Source organism: Protopterus annectens, chromosome 9.part0, assembly GCF_019279795.1.
Source record: "Protopterus annectens isolate FY-2018-M chromosome 9.part0, PAN1.0, whole genome shotgun sequence".
Classification (NCBI taxonomy): domain Eukaryota; kingdom Metazoa; phylum Chordata; order Ceratodontiformes; family Protopteridae; genus Protopterus; species Protopterus annectens.
In genome coordinates, this window is record NC_056743.1 from 1032649523 (window position 1) to 1032666705 (window position 17183).

The window sequence follows — 17183 nt, forward strand, 5'->3', positions numbered from 1 at the left end:
GTATAAAAGAACCAGCCGACGCCATTTTCTTCAGTTTTTCTTGCCCAGATGTCAGGTGCCCCCAGAAGGAAGGCAATACATACATTTGTGTAATAAAACAATGCAAAATAATCAAAATACAGTAGTTGCAAGCAAATACACCATAAATGAATACCCCAATCAGGTTGTATGAGGAGGTGTTAGCCAAGAGGGGAAGGAGGGAGGGAAACCTGGACTGCAGCTGTATTAGCACACGAACATCTACATTTATGGTAGGTACAAAACTGTACTATGTTCATCGTGCATACAGCTGCAGTCATAACAGATGGGTAGAATCCCAAAGCTAAGAAAGGGGTGGTAGGCACTAGGTGGAACTAGGAGGAGCCAGGATGCCCTGCAAGACTGCAGTGGCAAAGCCTGCTCTAGTTTTGGAGTATAATGGTAGGTGGTAGTGCGTGGAGAAGGTATGCACAGAACTCCAAGTGGCTGCTTCCAAAATATCTTTGGTAGGAACTCCTCTGAGGAAAGCTGCAGAGGTAGCTGTGGCCCTTGTGGAGTGAGATCTGATGCCTGCAGATACAGTTTTACCATGAAAAGAGTAACAAAAGCGTATGCAGTGGGCTATCCATTTTGAGATTGTCTGTTTGGAAATTGGCTTCCCTTGAGCTCCTATAGCATAGGACACAAAGAGCTGTTCTGATTTTCTGAAAGGCTTTGTTCTGTCCAAATAATAGCGCAGCTGTCTGTGGATGTCCAAGGAATGTAGTAGTCTCTCCCCTTTGTTTTGAGGATTAGGGTAAAAGGTAGGCAAGTGTATAGCCTGATTCAAAGCTACCCTGGATACCACCTTTGGCATAAAGGACGGGTTGGTTCGTAAGGAAACTCTGTCCTGATGGAAGATGATAAAAGGCTGCACAGCCATGAGGGCTTGTAGTTCCGATACCCTACGAGCTGAGGTGATAGCCAGAAGGAAAGCTGTTTTCCAGGACAAATATTGCAAATCTGTTGAGGCAGCTGGCTCAAAAGGAGGCAAGGTCAGCTTTTCTAGAATGAAATTGAGATCCCAAGCAGGTATTGGTGGTTTCCTTGGGGGTTTTATATTCTTAGCCCCTCTGAGGAACTGTCATAAGAGGGGGTGAGAGAATAAAGGTGGATCAGTGTTGTATTCTGCAGAAATGGCTGAGGCATGGATTTTGATGGAGGAGAATGAAAGTCCACTGCTTAGCAGCTCAGCTAGATACTATAATATTTGAGGTAAATTCAGTTTTCCAGGATTCTGTCCCCTTTTCTCATTCCAGGCACAAAACAGTTTCCATTTTGCGAAGTAAGCTTTTCTAGTAGATGGCCTTCTGGCCTCCAAAATGACATCCTGCACCTCCTTGGAGAGTAGGGTCTGTTGCGATGTTAAGGAATCTTCCATGCAGCCAGATTGAGTGTTTTCAGCTGACTGTGAAGAGTTTTGAAGCTGTGCCGAGTCAGAAGAAGAGGCATTAGAGGTAGGGTCCATGAAGGGGAATGCGTCAGGCTCCTCAGGAGTGGGTACCAGTGCTCTCTTGGCCAGTCTGGAGCAATGAGAATCATCTTTGGTCCGTCTGCTCTGGTTTTTAATAGAACTTTGGGCAGCAGAGGAAGAGGTGGAAAGGCATAAACTGTCATTGTTGTCCAACTGAAAGAGAGAGCGTCCACTCTCCAGGCCTGTGGATGAAAATCTCTTGAGCAGAATTTTGTCAATTGGTGATTTTTGTGGGAGGCAAAGAGATCTATGTCTGGCCTTCCCCATGCTTGAATTATCTCTGTAAAAACTTGAGGATGCAACTTCCATTCGTGTGGATCTGTCATATTTCTGCTTAAGTTGTCTGCCAGCGTGTTTTCCTTGCCTGGCAAGTACTGTGCTTGAAGTTCGATTTGTAATTCCAGAGCCATGTTCCAAAGTGACATGGCCAGCCTGCATAGGGGGTATGAATGGGTTCCTCCCCATTTGTTTATGTACCACATTACTGTGGTGTTGTCTGTCCTTATCAATAGTTGACCTGGATGCAGAAGGTCTTTGAAAGCTATAATAGCATTTATTACTGCTAGCATTTCCTTTTGATGTGAAGGTGCTTTTCTTTTTGGGACCATTTGCCCTGAATGCACCGATCTGTCATGTGCGCCCCCCAGGCGTAGTCAGAGGTGTCTGTTGTGATGACTTGATTTGCTTGAGGCTTGCAGAATGGGAGACCTGTGTTTGTTTGGCATGCTTGAGCCCACCACAGAAATTCCTTTTGAAGACATGGAATTCCTAGTATTATTGTTTCCAAACTGTGGCTGTGTTGAGACCATAGATTTTTCAGGTACCATTGAAGTTTTCTCATATGCAGCTTTGCACATGGGATTAGTAGGATGCAAGATGCCATGAATCCCAGAGCCTGCAAGATTTTCCTTGCAGTCAGCCTGGTGAAATTTGCTAGTTTTCTGAAGTATTGAGTTAGTTGCCCCTGCTTCTCTGGCGTGAGGTAGGCCATCTGGGTGTTTGTGTCCAAGTTGGCACCCAGGAAAATTATTTTCTGAGAGGGTATTAGCCTTGATTTCTTTTTGACTGTGTATCCCAGAGAATTCGACAACATTATTACAAAAGCCAGATGTTTCAGAAGTATGTGCTTGCTGTCCGCTTGGATCAAGCAGTCGTCCAAATATGGGTATATTTGTATCCCTTGAAGTCTGCAGTAGGCAGTTACTAATGCCAGGCATTTCGTGAATACTCTGGGCGCAGTAGATAAGCCAAAGGGCAATGCAGAGAATTGATAATGGGTTGAACCTGCAAGAAATCTGAGGTATCTTCTGCAGCTTTGTCTGATTGGGACATGCAGGTATGCCTCCTTGAGGTCCAATGTTACCAGCCAAGACTCCTTGCCCAGCATGGGAAGAAGCTGCTGTAATGTGAGCATATTGAATTTTGGCACGAGTAAAAATGCGTTTAGGATGGATAGGTCTCCAATCTTTTCCCTTCCTTGGTACCAGGAATAGTCTGGAATAAAAACCTTGACTTTGTTCGTGAGTAGGTACCTCTTGAATAGCTTTCATGTCCATGAGATCTGAAATTTGTCTTTGTGCCTCTGCCCTTTGATTGTGTGGCAGGTTTGGCATGCCTCTCATTTCTGGAAGGGTGTGAAAATGGAATCTGTAGCCTTTGTTTATAATGTCCAGGATCCATTTGTCTTTTGTGACAATATGCCAATTTTTTGAAAATAATGCCAGTTTTCCGCCTAAGGGTGCTGCCATTTGAGCCTTACTTGGCATGCAAAGGGGAAAGTCATTGGGCTTGCTTTCTGAATGGCTGCGAACTATCCTCACCACCTCTTTGTGTAGAAGCTTGCCATTGTCTGCCTCTAAACGATCCTTGAGATTGCCCTCTGCCCCTTGGGCGCCTGTATCTACCTCTTTGGGGTCTGTCCGTGGCTGGAAAGGACCAATTTTTGGAAGGCCAATTTCTACTGAAACGTGGAGGTTGTACCTGTAGAAAATCTCACTGTTTGCATTGATTTAGCCTTTTCCTCCATTTTCGTTAATACCTCCTCAGCTTTAACACCAAATAATACATCCTTTTGTAGAGGGGCATCTAGTAATTTAGCTTTGACATGATCTGGTAAGGTTTGCTCCTTGAGCCAGGCATGCATATGTATGACTGATCCTGTAACAGCAGCTCTACATGAGGCCTCTAGAGCATCAAAACCACATTGCAAGGTATGTTTACCCACTTGTTCTGCACTATGCATCAAATCTTGCAACTCCTTCAAGTCTGGTTGTTCAGGTTGTGACATTTTGCTTCTCAACTGTGATAACAGAAACTGTTGGTACTTTAGCATATGGAACTGGCAGTTTAATGCCCTCATGGTTAAGGTGGCCGTGGTGTATGCCTTTTTTCCCCACCTTTCTAAGATCTGGAATCTCTCTCGGAAGGTAATGGATTTTTAGCAGTGGAGGCCTTAATTCCCTTGGGGCCCTGTGAGATGGTTTTTGGGTCAGCCGCATGGCTTTTGTATAAAAATTGGTGCGAGTCAAGAACCCGGTAGTACCTGTCAGGCTTGACTGGGGCTGGAGGTAAAGAATCCGGGTTAAGGCAGGCCTCCGAGTACACATCATCTAGTATGTCTAAGACGGGAGGTATAGCCAGAGGCCTGTGCTGAGGTAGCAAGAGAAAATCCCTAAGCCTTTTCTTGGAATCTGAGTACTCCTGGCCTTCACAGTGGAAGTGTTCCCTTAAGGTATGCAAGGTTTCCCCAAATGAGTAAATAGGGAATGGACTCCTCTGCATCAGAATCTTCAAAAGGGGAGTAAGAATGTTCCTGTTCATCAGAGTGCTCTGAAATAATGGAGGCCTGGTCAGAGGAGGGGGATTCTTCCTCCACTCTGGGCCTTTTGTCTGGGGGGGGGGGGGGTTTGAGAACCCCTGATAAGAGTAATTAAATCCTCAGCCATTTTAAGCATCTGTTTTTTTAGGCATGGGGCCTGGCGAAGGGCCCTGTGTAGCTTGTCTCTTAGAATGCATGGCTGCTTTAGACTTAGTGAAAGCCTTGATGGAAAAAGAAGAGGAAGGTCTGGACACCTTGAGAGGAGGCAGACCCGTCTACATTTTGAGATTGACCACCAAAAGTGGCTTCGCTATCTGTAGTCGGGGTGTGGGCCGAGGAGCCTGCGACCTTGGGCACAGAAGACACCGCCAATGAAGTGTCGTTGGTAGGCAGGGGCTGCGTAGGCGCCTCGCTGAGAACCGGACCACCTGTAGTAGGCTTTGGCGTGGTGTCGGTAGAGGCCGCGGACCTCGTGTGTCGGTCCTTATCTTTGCGTTTTTTAGACAATACTCGAGTCGGAGTATCCGGCGACATAATAGTTAAATTTTTTGCCAAAATAGTGCTGGGCGAACTCCGCCTGACGCTTAAGGGTGCGTTTGTTGAATGTAGCACGAAAACGACAGACCGAGACGTTGTGGTCTTGGCCTCAGCAAGGAATGCAGAGGGAATGAAAATCCTTATGCGGTATTTGCTTCCCACAAGAAATACAATTATTAACTTTGTCTGACATCGGTCTGAGGCAAGAAAAGTTTCCCCAACGGGGTACTTAGCTTTCAAGAAGACTTCGGTTGCAAAATTTTCGTAATTTCAGGAGCTGGCCGACCGGCACTTGCGAACTGCTTCTGCTTCGGGCACCGCGTGGCAAGAAAGACTGAAGAAAATGGTGTTGGCTGGTTCTTTTATACCCCTGTCGCACTGACGTCAGGGAAGAAGCGACGACAACCGACGCCGGACCTAGACTTTGGAATTCGGCCGACCGAGGACCCGCCTGACGGCAGGAGAACCCATCTGTTATGACTGCAGCTGTATGCACGATGAACATCTAGGTTACCCCTCTCAAGGAGAATGGGAGGGGGAAAGGCATCAAGGGCCTTCTACGGTGGGGGTACAACTAGTTTCATCCTCTTCAAATTTGACTTTCTTAGAAGCGTCCATGTTGGGGTCAGGGATTCAGTGCACTTTATGCCAGTGCATGTCAGGATATGTGCCACACCAGGAAAATGCAACAGCTCTTTTAGGCTGCTTCTGCAATTAAAGATCCGAGTTCTGACTTGTGTTTAGAAAAAGTTCCTGCAATTAAATTCTTAAAATCAGCAAAACACTCAAGTAGGCCAAGGACTACAACCAGCACTGGAGGATCCCAAGTACTGCCCCAGGTGCAACATTAAAAACCATGCAGGTGCCAGTCAAACCTTCCTGGGCATAAATATGTCCCAGAAATAAAACTCTTTGGTTACTGCACTTGGGTAGCTCCTCCATAAGCAGTGAGAGTTTGAACTGGTCGTCTCACTCTCTAGCCTAAAAAGGTTCCCCGTTTGCTTTGCTGACAACCATGTCCTCAGAATACTGTAGTTCTAGAAATTGCCATGTCTGTAGCAATACTTTCCAAAAGCTTGAAAACAGTCCTTCTCTAGGTTGCTGAAACCAGAGCTATGCTTGGACTGCAAGCCATTTTCAAAAACGGATGCGGAGGTGTCTTAAATTTCAGTCTAAGAAAGAGTCTGGGTGTACTGCCCTCACTTTCCAAATTTCCATCTTAGCTTCCACAAAAATATCTGTACAGCGAGGCTCTGTCAAAAGAGGTGTTAACTATCTGGGCACTGGAGTTAAAGAAATTCAGTAAGACAGCTGTGACAGTGAACTGCAAGACCCACCTGTGCCACTCTAGCTGAACCATCAAAATGACGACGGGTAAAGATGGATGGCCCAATTCACAGAGCTGGAAGTTACCAATTGGGATTAGAACATAGACTTTACCACATTTGGAAATTAACTCTTCACAAGTATTGACCATTTTGTCTATCAAGTCTCTTTGAAATCGGTCCATTTGCATAGAAGTAGTCTTACCACCTTATGGTGAAAACACACCTCCCTAATCTGTCAAAAGGAACACAACTCATTGTTAAGAGGATAAAGAAGGTTGGACTAGGGTTCATGTCACTTTACATGCAGCTGTAACCAAATCAAAGTTTACCACCTAGTTCTGGGACCAGCTGGGACAGTCCATGTGTGTGTCTGTGCATCTCTGTGTAGGGGGAGGCAACCAGCACACAGTTGTTTTTTTTGTTTTTGTTTTTTTTTTTTTCATAAACACTAACTTAACCATTTTGTCACCTGGCAGTACCACCAAAAGCCTTTGGTGACAATGCAGCCTCAGACAAATTCCAGTCTTACTCAGAAGGAATGTTCTGGGCCTCTTAACTTTGATACTGATGAACTTCAATATTTTCTCAAACTTGTGGCTAAAGGGGGTGAGGCAGTGGAGTCAGCAATCAGGTCTTCCATCCATATACTGAGTGAGAGACTCATCCAGGGAGTTTACATGTTTACTCTTACATATTGCTTTATCTCTTGGCCTTGGATAGAAGAGAGACAATGAAGAGTGCATGTCAGGCATAACACTGTCATCTGGCTTGGGGATTCTGATCGCTCTGTCCTAGATCAGAAAGGTACACAAGGCAGAAGCAGCAGATGAAGACCACAGTCAGCCATGGTCCATATCACTTCAGATACATGGCTCATGCAGGGACATCTGAATCACAAGCACTGGGTCTACCAAAACTGCCAAGGCACTTCAGTTTTGAACGGCAAAAATTTCAAAGCAGACCCTCACCCGGAGGCAAAAAGTAACAGCATAAGAAGCCTGACTCCCAAAGAGGAGGTTAAGAGCCACAGACATTTCAGCTCAAACATTAGAAAAAGGACAATTGTATAACGATAGAGCTGTGTTATCAGTTTCCACCCTTCCTCAACTGATAGATCTTTGATCAGAATTTGGCCACTTTTCCACACTTTAGGTTATAGAGTGCAGGCTCCTTTCCTTACCCAAAATACACTCCTAACCCAATATTAACACAGATAGAGTATGCTGCCTGTAATACCATGATAAAAGCAATCAAAATCAGACCAATTAGAACAAGGCACACAGGAAACAGAAAGAATTATGCTCTAGAGCTGAAAGAGCTAAACACCCTGCCCAAATGGCAAAACAGACATACCAGAAGCCAAAAAAGTAAAAGGAAGTTGAGAAAGGATGAAAACAGACAAAACATATCTGTTGTTATGGCAATTCCTCAGCTGAAACGAGACAGCCCCCAGTATCCTCAATGACAGACTCTTGGGGGGGGGGGGGGCTGTAAATGTGCCTCCATTTGCACATCCTCTTACGGGGAATCTTCCCTGTGAAATACTCAGGAAGGGTTGAAAGAGGAGGGGGCTCCCTCTGGGGAAGTATTTTGAGGCTAGTCTGGAAAAGGTTCACTCGGGACAGGAATAACAGGTTCAAGTCTCTGATCCAAGGGATGTGGAAGGGAAGGATCATAGCTCAGAGACCATCCCCAATTCCACTGGAGCCAAGGATACAGAAAGCGAGGGGTGGGAACACCAATCCCAGGGACCCTGGTAGAACCAGAACTAAAAACTGTTCAGCTCCAATGCGCAGAGGGGAACAGACTGCTCCAACACAGTAGTAGCCGAACCCTCCCCTGGATCAAAAACCCACTGCAATCTAAAGACAACAGAGCCGAGTAGGTCAAGGCAATGGTCAGAGTGGAGGAAGGCACACACTGTACACTCTACCCCAGATCCCTTGGCTGACTAAAATCCTGAGACTCAGAAGCCAAGGGACAGATCGGAGGAGACTGGAGAGGGAGAGAGACTTGCAGGACCTGCAGGGGATGGTGCGGAAAAAAACCCAGCTTGATTAGAGTCTTGAAAATCTTCCTAATCATCCTTTCAATATCAGCCTTCAGAAGACTCCTACAAGACCTGCAGGAAGCCACTGACAGAGGTCTGGAGTGCCTAGAGAGAGTCTGCTACAGCCCAAGGAAAGGAGCCGACAACCCCCAGCACCAATGTGGGACCCATCGCTGTAGGATCCATAGGCTTAGTATCCATAGGCTTAGCATCTGAGGTGGAGGGTGTGGCTTCAGGGGAACTCGAGATAAAGTTTGACCCCAGATACGAGGAGTGCTTCAGATCCGCCAGAGCCACAATACGTCTAGGATCTGAAATGGTCAAATCCAAGGGCCTCCCTACCCTGGCAAGCAGCTTCGAAGACACACTTGAAGATTTATGAGGGCACCTCTTGGAGTCAAGAGGACCCCGAAAAGGTGTTTGAGCTCAGAGAGAGGAAGCATGCAAAATGTCCTTCAGAAACGGCTTGTTTCTGCAGTAGGCGATAGCTCGGGATTGAAACTTTCACAAGTACAGCAGGCCGACTGCAGAAGCTCCGCACCTAGACAGTATACACACAAAGAATGTGCATCGGAATGCGGGAACTTACAGCCGTATTCAGAACACCTACTGAACCCAGAAGGTTGGTCAGCCATGACACAGACACAGACACAGACACAGACAGACACAGACAGACACAGACAGACAGACACAGACAGACAGACACAGACAGACAGACACAGACAGACAGACACACACAGACACACACAGACACACACAGACACACACAGACACACACAGACACACACAGACACACACAGACACACACAGACACACACAGACACACACAGACACACACAGACACACACAGACACACACAGACACACACAGACACACACAGACACACACAGACAGTATGGGAGAACAACCCCAAAAGAATCAGACAGCATACAGCTGACTAAACCAAGTAAAATAGCAGCAGGTTGGGAAGATGGGGCTTGGAGTTCTAATAACCTCCTAGCTGAGGTAATGGCAACCAGGAAGAGAGTTCATAGAGAGAGTAACATATGATTATAGACCATGTGATGAGGAAGGTCAGTCTATAACCAAGTGGAATAGGTTATTTCAAGCACAAAAAGGGATACTGGCTAGGCTTAAAATGTCCTGCAAGGGCAGCTACCCTAGTACTTGTATATGAACCTATGAAATTGCTGCTAGCTGAACTTTGATAGTGGAATAACTAACTTCATTGCTAGAATAGGTGCTGAAAAGGGGCCCAAATGGAAAATCATTTTCCATTTACTTTTGTAAACTTTCCAAGTGGACTGCATCTGAGTAGTAGTGAGAATATGGACCACTTGGGAAGAAAACTTGGACTGGCTAGACAGTGTTGGAAGTGGAAAAACCATGTGGTTAAATTTAGGGCTTGAATGTCCAGATGAAGCATTCCAGACAAACAAGAAAAATCCGGAATCCAGATCAGCACCAGGAATGGGGGTACCAGATGTGGCTATACAAAGAGGGAAAACATGTGTGACTTGGTCAGAAGGAGGCAATAATGATGACATCTTACTTTGTAATGCTTTCCGCAGAAATTTCAGAATTAGAAGGCTTGGTAGAAACCAGTCGGACAATCTTGGTGACTTTCCTTCTACGGGAAAATTAGGGAAGAACCTGCTGCATTTGGAATCAGTGGGTGTAGCAAAAAGATCACAGCACAGATGGCTCTATTGGTGAAAGATTTGTGCTGCCACTGTTGGAATGAAAAATTATTCATGAGGCACCAGTACAGCTCTACTCAATGTATCCGCTTAGACATTGGACTTCCTTGGTGTGTGCATTGCTATGGGAAACTGCCTGGAAAATCTCCCACTACCACAGTCTCACAGATTCTCACAGATTCTCAACACAGTGGGTAACAGAATGCTCCCCCCTTGGTCTGTTGATGTAACAGACTGCCAACATGTTGCCCACCTGCAAGGCAATCACCCCTAGAGGGAAGACATCCTAAAATAACTACAATACTATGAGAGTTGCCCTCATCTCTAATACTGGCCTCTGATCTGGACCACATACCTTGTACCATCTTCCCTGTGTAACCCTAGTTAGGAAGCATCAATTTTCACCATGGCTTTAGCAAGGGAAGAGAAAAACTGATGGCCCTGGCATACTTCAGGAGATTGAATCCAACAAGTGAAATGAGCCCTGCAGATGTTTTAAGCGAATTAAAAAAAAACTCATAGGTTGGTATCTGTTGGACCACTGTAACACTCTCAAATGCAACATCTTGCCAAGAGAACCAAGCGCTACTGGAAGCGGACATCCATCCCTCAGAGGAGGAGTATAAGACTCCAGGTGCTCCTCGAGAAGCCTGATCTAGACCTAGAGACTGAATCACGTTTATACATAGTTATACAAAGCAGTATAAAAGGACAAAGTTGCAGTTTCTAGAATCCAACCCTTCCCCAAAAAAAAAAAAACACAGATGAAGCTAAGGTCATGGAAGAATGGACCTTGATACTGCCAGGAAGAAATCTTTTGCTGTGGCGAGTATTTTAGTTTTTTTTATTATATATACATACATATATACAGGTGGACAGTTTGGCTTAAAGTAAACTCTGAAGCCACCTTGGGTATAAAAGGCAGACTAGCTCTCAAAGGAAACCAGTTTCTGTGGAAAATGAGATAGGGTTTACTCATCATAAGAGCTTGTAACTCAGAATACTGTTCATACGGAGGTGAAAACTATGAGAAACTGTTTTCCATGTTAAGAACCTCAAGTCAACCAAATTAGCTGGTCCAAATGGAGCAAGTGTTAGCTTCTCTAACACAATTAAAATCTCAAGGATAGGCTACAGTTTTAAACTTGCAGGCCTCAAGTATATCTCCTTTCAAAAACATTTTGACATGAGAAAGCCTTCATTGAGGAGGATTTATGGGCAGACCTGCTGAAATGGCCACTAAATGCACATTGGAGTCAAAAAGGCCACAGGAATGTAACACACACAAACATTGTAAACCTAGAGAGCAACTAGCCTCAAATGTGCTTTGTTTATGTTTTTGTCACCATCTAGAAAACCTGTTCCATTAGCTATACAGGATTATGGGGCTTGGAAGAAATTTATACCTTCCCCCAAAAGGCTATAGATTGCTTTGAAGTGTTTTGTCTGACTTTGCCATTTGAGAGTTCTGGCACTAGTGCCAGTTTGAAGGAAACTGATTTGTGATCAGATTTGACTAATGATGGTCTCACAGTAGTGACTGTGCATCTGTTTGTCATGTTAGGGAGGACCAGATCTAGTATGTTTGTTCCTCTTGTTTGATTTTGAACAATTTATTCCAGGTCACGTGAGTTAAAGTCAAGGAACTTTTGCATTAGCTAGTTAGGGCTAGAGTAGGTTTCCCATTTGATGGTGGATAACAGAAATACCCCATGACCAGTGTGTGTTTGGCAATATTTGGATCAACTCCAGTTTGGTCAAGTAGGCCTTGTGTGCATCATGATCCATTGAGGGGTACCAATAACTAGCTATGACGAATGGGGGTCTTGCCCACATTAATCTGAAACTGGAGCAACTCCATGGAGTTGTCCAATCTAACTAGTCAGGAGATGAATTTATCCCCAATATATAGATAGAGACACCATCTCCTTCGGTTCTCACATGTTTGTTATGCAGTCTGAAGGCATTGTAGCCTTGCACGGCCGATGTACTCTTGGAGGCCTTGAACCAGGTTTCTGTAACTTTGCACACAATTTACATCCTGCAGCGATAGACGTGCTTCCATGGCGTTCAGTTTTTGGTTTAAGCTCCTACAGTTTTGCAACATAACCCTTATGCTGTTATGGTTGGCAACTTTCACGTCAGCAATTTTGTTTTTGAGACCTTGTCTAAAAGAAAAAAAGGCACTATGAGGGAGGGAGGGAGGCAACAGCCTTTGCCAGCAGCCTAAAGCCTAGTGGTGCCAGGTGCAAACCATCTCTGGCAAAGCAACGGGGTTAGTAACCCATGTCATCCCAGGCTGACAAACTGGATCTCCTTTGAATGACACTTAAAAACTAGGCTAATTAATGAAATCGATCATTTTTTGTTAATATTGTGGTATCATTCTAGGTGAGTGTAATAAGCTGCTCAAGACTAGAGAGACATACCTGCCTGGGGCACGTACTCAAAGCTCAATCATGTCATTTTTCATATAGTCCAGTGAGGTACGTCTCAGGTCATTCACAAGGCTGGCAGGATAAAACAAGGGTAGTCTAACTGTTCTTAATGCAAAAAATAGAAGAACTTCTCACAAAGGGGGTGCTTTCAGGATTGATCTAGAAGGTGCCCTGTAGATGGGCATTTCTGAGGGGAGCTTTGACTGGTGGTTTAATAGGTCACAGATCACTAGCAATACTTCTTAGACCGGAGATGTACTAAAGATGAGGACTACACTAATGTACTACAGATTGTGAAGTGACTATGAACATAATCAGGCATGCATAGCAACAACCAATCAATACAAAAAACGTAATCTGGGCAGGTTCGAGTGAAAACAGGAAGTGAAAGGAATACAGAAGATGCCATCTACATCAGCAGGCAGCCTTGCATCCTCGGTGGAATATGATAGTGGAGTATAAGGGCGACTTCCCATGGTTGCCCAATGAAGAAAGTCCCAGTTACAGGAATAACATTTTTTTTATGATCAGAAGAACGATAGGTCGGAAAAGAACGAGAAACCAGGACATTGGACAGGACCACTTATGGGGAGCCATTTCATAACTCCAGGACATTTAAGCGAAGCAAGTGGCATTAATGTAGAAATACTATCAAACACTGAATGTACTTGTATTGTTAATTTATCAGGTAGTGTTTTAACAGAGGAGGAAACTTTGAGAAGTGTAGTTTGCTGACGTTTTACATCTGTTTATTTTAATAAACTGTGTTTGGACACTAGTCTGTTTCCCTTTTGCGGTGGAAAATAAAAAATGAAGTTCTATTCAAAACAGAAAAAGTCTCATCATTCACATCCTTTTGGGAGATTCTGAGAATGCCGCCAGGCAAGCCTCCTCAAAACAGTACTTACCAGAGGCCATACACAAGGAAGAATCAATGAAGTTAGACACACACTATAAACAGACAACAGTGATTAGTACAAAAAAAAAAAAAAAAAAAAAAAGAGAGTTATGTAATAAGCTGCTCTCTAACCCTCAGATCGAGCTTGCTGACTGTCACTATCACTACAACCAAACAGTAGAAAGGAGGTAGTCCTAGACTAACAACACTCCAGCTTCCTCAGATGATCCAACAAGGAAGGGGATGGTGGGAGGGTAATGAGAGGAATAATGACATAGGAGAACACAGATGCCAAGTTATGGTGAGTACATAAAACTGTTTGATGTTATCCAGGTCATTATTCCTCACAGTAGGGTCAGAGTCCCCAGCTACCATTTACTCTGGGCAGCCTCAATGAAGGACATGTCGGAGTACTGTGGAACCAAAGGAAGCCCTGTTCCTGGAAATCAAATCCAGCTTCTAATATGACAAAGGTGTGAGGATTAGACCAAGTGGCAGCAACAAAAGTATAGTCAATGGAGAGTCTGGCTACGAAGGCTGAAGAAGTAGCCACAGACCTAGTAGAATAAGCTCTAACCTTCCCCAGAACTTCAAGATTCTTGGTGGTGTGTTCTGGGGAAATGCATTTAGAGATAGTCACTTTAGAAAAGGGAAGACAGAAAAAGGGAAGACAACGTTGATTTGGGGCTAATTTGCAAGACTCCTTAGTCCCGGGCAGATAAAAATCACAATTGCCTGTGTACATCAAAAGTATGCAGAATGTACTCTCCTTTACTGGAATAATTGGGAAAGACTGGTAACTGAATATACTGATTCAGACTGGATTCAGTGGAAACCTTGGGCAAAATGGATGGATTCTCGCTCCAACAGAAGCACCATCTTTGTGAAAGAACATATACGGGGGAGCAATTGAAAGGGCTTGCAGCTCAGACACTCTCTTAACTGAAGTTATGGCTACTAGGAAGGCAGTTTTACATAAGAATTCGAAATCGCACAAACTCAAGGCTGAAATGGAGTCAGAGTCAGATTGCAGCACCAAGGTTAGATCCCAGGGAGACAAGGGATCCTTAATGGGCGGTCCTAGAAGGAAAACACCTTCTATGCAGGCTTTACAGAGTCTGAAAGAGAACATTAGGTTTATCATTCTCATGCAAATTGGAAATCGCAGACAACTGAAGCTTTACAGTAGAAAAACTTGACCCTTCCTGAAAAAGTTTCATAGTTTAGTACTAGGCCATCTGCCCTGGGGCATTTGTAAGCCTAGCCATAGTGATGTGGCTTTCGCCACCCCATGAAATGGTACAAGAATGTACAGAATAGATTTAGAATACTGTGCCTCTGTCTAGTAGTGACACAGTGAAGGTCCCCTTATATAATAGAATTAGTTTACTGTGCCCCTGTCTAGTAGTGACACAGAGGTGACCTCTGGGGTAAACTTACGATCTCCCATCCACTCATCAAGATTTCTCTTGAATACAGTTAGTGAGGGGCTCTGCCTAACATGAACTGGAATTCTGTTCCAGAGCATGGGAAGCCTCTGGGTTATGAATCTATCCCTCCAGCATGTCCTATTCATACTTGTGCCAAGGTTTAAGTCTTTAGCTCTCGTGGTTCTGATGGATTTGGATTTTTTGAGGTGGAGCATGTCCATCAGTTCCTGATTGGACATGGCCTTGTACGTCAGGCACAAATCACCTCTGAGCAGGCGGCATGCTACTGAATAGAGCTGGAGTTTCTTTAGTCTGGCAGAATAAGACATATGTTGGAGACCCTTGATCCTCTTGGTGAGGTACTTTTGTGGTCTCTCCAGCTGTTGCAAATGCCGAGTGAGGTACATACCAAATGGGGCATTGTACTCAATCATGGGTCTGATGTGGGAGGAGTATAGGGGTATAATGACATCCTTGGATCTGGATGTGAATCCCTTCATGATAAGGTGTGCAAGGTAGAATGTCTTTCTAACCACTTTGGCAACGTGGGTATCAAATGAGAGGTCGCTGTCGACTTGGGTCCCTAGGTCTCAGATTACTTTTTCCGTACTCAGTGGATTGCTGTCTATGTGATAATTTGTGGGTACTTTGTTTTTCCCAAAGGGGATGACTATACATTTTTTGGCATTTAGTTTAAGGCCATGACTCCGGCACCAGTTGTCTGTTTCTGAGAGGCCTTTTTGTAGGATGCATGTGTCCGCTGGTGTATCGACCATGGCGCCTAGTTTGCAGTCATCTGCGAACTTTGTCAGCCACAACCCTCCCATGTTTGCTTTAACATCTGAGAAATAAATGCCGAACAGGAGGAGTCCCAGGACAGATCCCTGTGGGACCCCACTTGTGACAGGCTTTGAGTCTGACATTGCTCCAGCGATTTTAACTTTATGGGTTCTGTCCTTTAGCCAGTTTGCAACCCATCTAGTGACATAAGGGTTTACATTTAAGCTGTTGAGCTTATCTATGATGCCTAAGTGGGGTATTGTGTCGAAGGCCTTAGCCAAGTCCAGGTAGGCTGTATGGACTGCCTTGCCCTCATCAATGGCTCTAGTGACTGTTTCGAAAAAGTCAACCAGGTTCAAAAGGCAGGATCTGCCCTTCACAAAGCCAAACTGGGTGGGATCAAGTGTCTGTAGGTCCCCAATGTCTCTGTTTACGAGTTCCATAATGATTCTTTCCATAGCTTTGCAGACCAGGCTGGTTAAGCTTATGGGGCGGTAGTTCCCAGGGTCTGTAGAGATACCCCCTTTGTGGAGTGAGACCACTGTTGCTGTACGCCAGTGTTCAGGTACATATCCTGTAGTAAGGCTAAGGTTAAATAGCATTTTTATGTGTGGGTTTAGCTCCTCTTGGAGTTCACGTAGCACACAACCTGGGATACCGTCAGGTCCCATTGATGCTGTGTTTTTAGCTTTGCTGAGGGCGGCTCTCACCTGGACATCTGAGATGACAGGGGGATTACATTCAGCTGGGATAAGTATTTCTTCTTTTGGGGGAGAGGAGAAATTTGCACTGAACCTGTTAGCCAGAATGTTGGCAATATCTGTGGGTTCAGTGTATTTTTTGTTGTTGTGAATTAACTCTGAGCATATCTGAGGGTTTCTGCCCAGGTTTCTAACATAGCTGAAGAAGGCTTTGTGGTTATCTTTAGTGTCCTTAGCGATTTTTCTCTCAAAGTTGGCCTTGGATGTTTTTATGAGAGAACGTAGTTTTCTGCTAGTGTTGATCAAAGATGTCTTCCCTTTATGGGATTTTGCTCTGTCGTGCAGTAGCTTCCTTCTTTTGTTATACAATTTGTTAATGGCTGAGGTCCACCAGACAGGACACTTGCCTTTGGTGGGGAGGGTCTTGGATTTATTTGGGATTGCATGATCCATGCATTCTTGGAGATGTCCATAGAAAGCATTTGTGAAGGATTCAGCATTGTGGGATGTGGTATCCACTGGCCCAGTGGGCTTAAAGGATACCATCTCAGTCTTAAGTAGAGTGAAATCTGCTTTTGAGAAGTTTTTCACGGTGGTCTTTTGTGCTGGGGGTGGAGGTGGGATATGTATATCCAGGGCGATTAGTTTGTGGTGAGATCTCACTAGTGAGGGGTATACCTCCGGTGTGGAGCATTCTGTCCCCATGTTTGTGATGATCAGGTCTAGTATATTATCTCCCCTAGTGGGAGAGGTGACTAGTTGTTCCAGTGCATTTGAATTTATAAATTCCAGGAACCTTTGGGCTAGGGTGTTAGGGTTAGAATAATGTACCCAATCTATGTTAGGGTAGTTGAAGTCTCCCAGTATGATGGTATTTTGTGATATATTCATATCCTCCAATGTCTTCAGGAAGGCTGAGTGGGGTTCCTGAGATTGGGAGGGTGGTCTGTAACATGCTACCTGTTGTATAGCAGTTTTGCCTATGGTTAGTTGCACCTGGATGGTCTCCGA

The 17183-nt window shown here is 44.7% G+C and overlaps 1 protein-coding gene across 5 annotated transcripts in view; it reads right to left on the bottom strand.

Moving 5' to 3' along the window:
* The window catches only part of RACGAP1 (Rac GTPase activating protein 1), a 1182394-nt gene that overhangs the window by 1101949 nt on the left and 63262 nt on the right, over positions 1–17183 (bottom strand). The gene's annotated exons all lie outside the window — the stretch shown is intronic.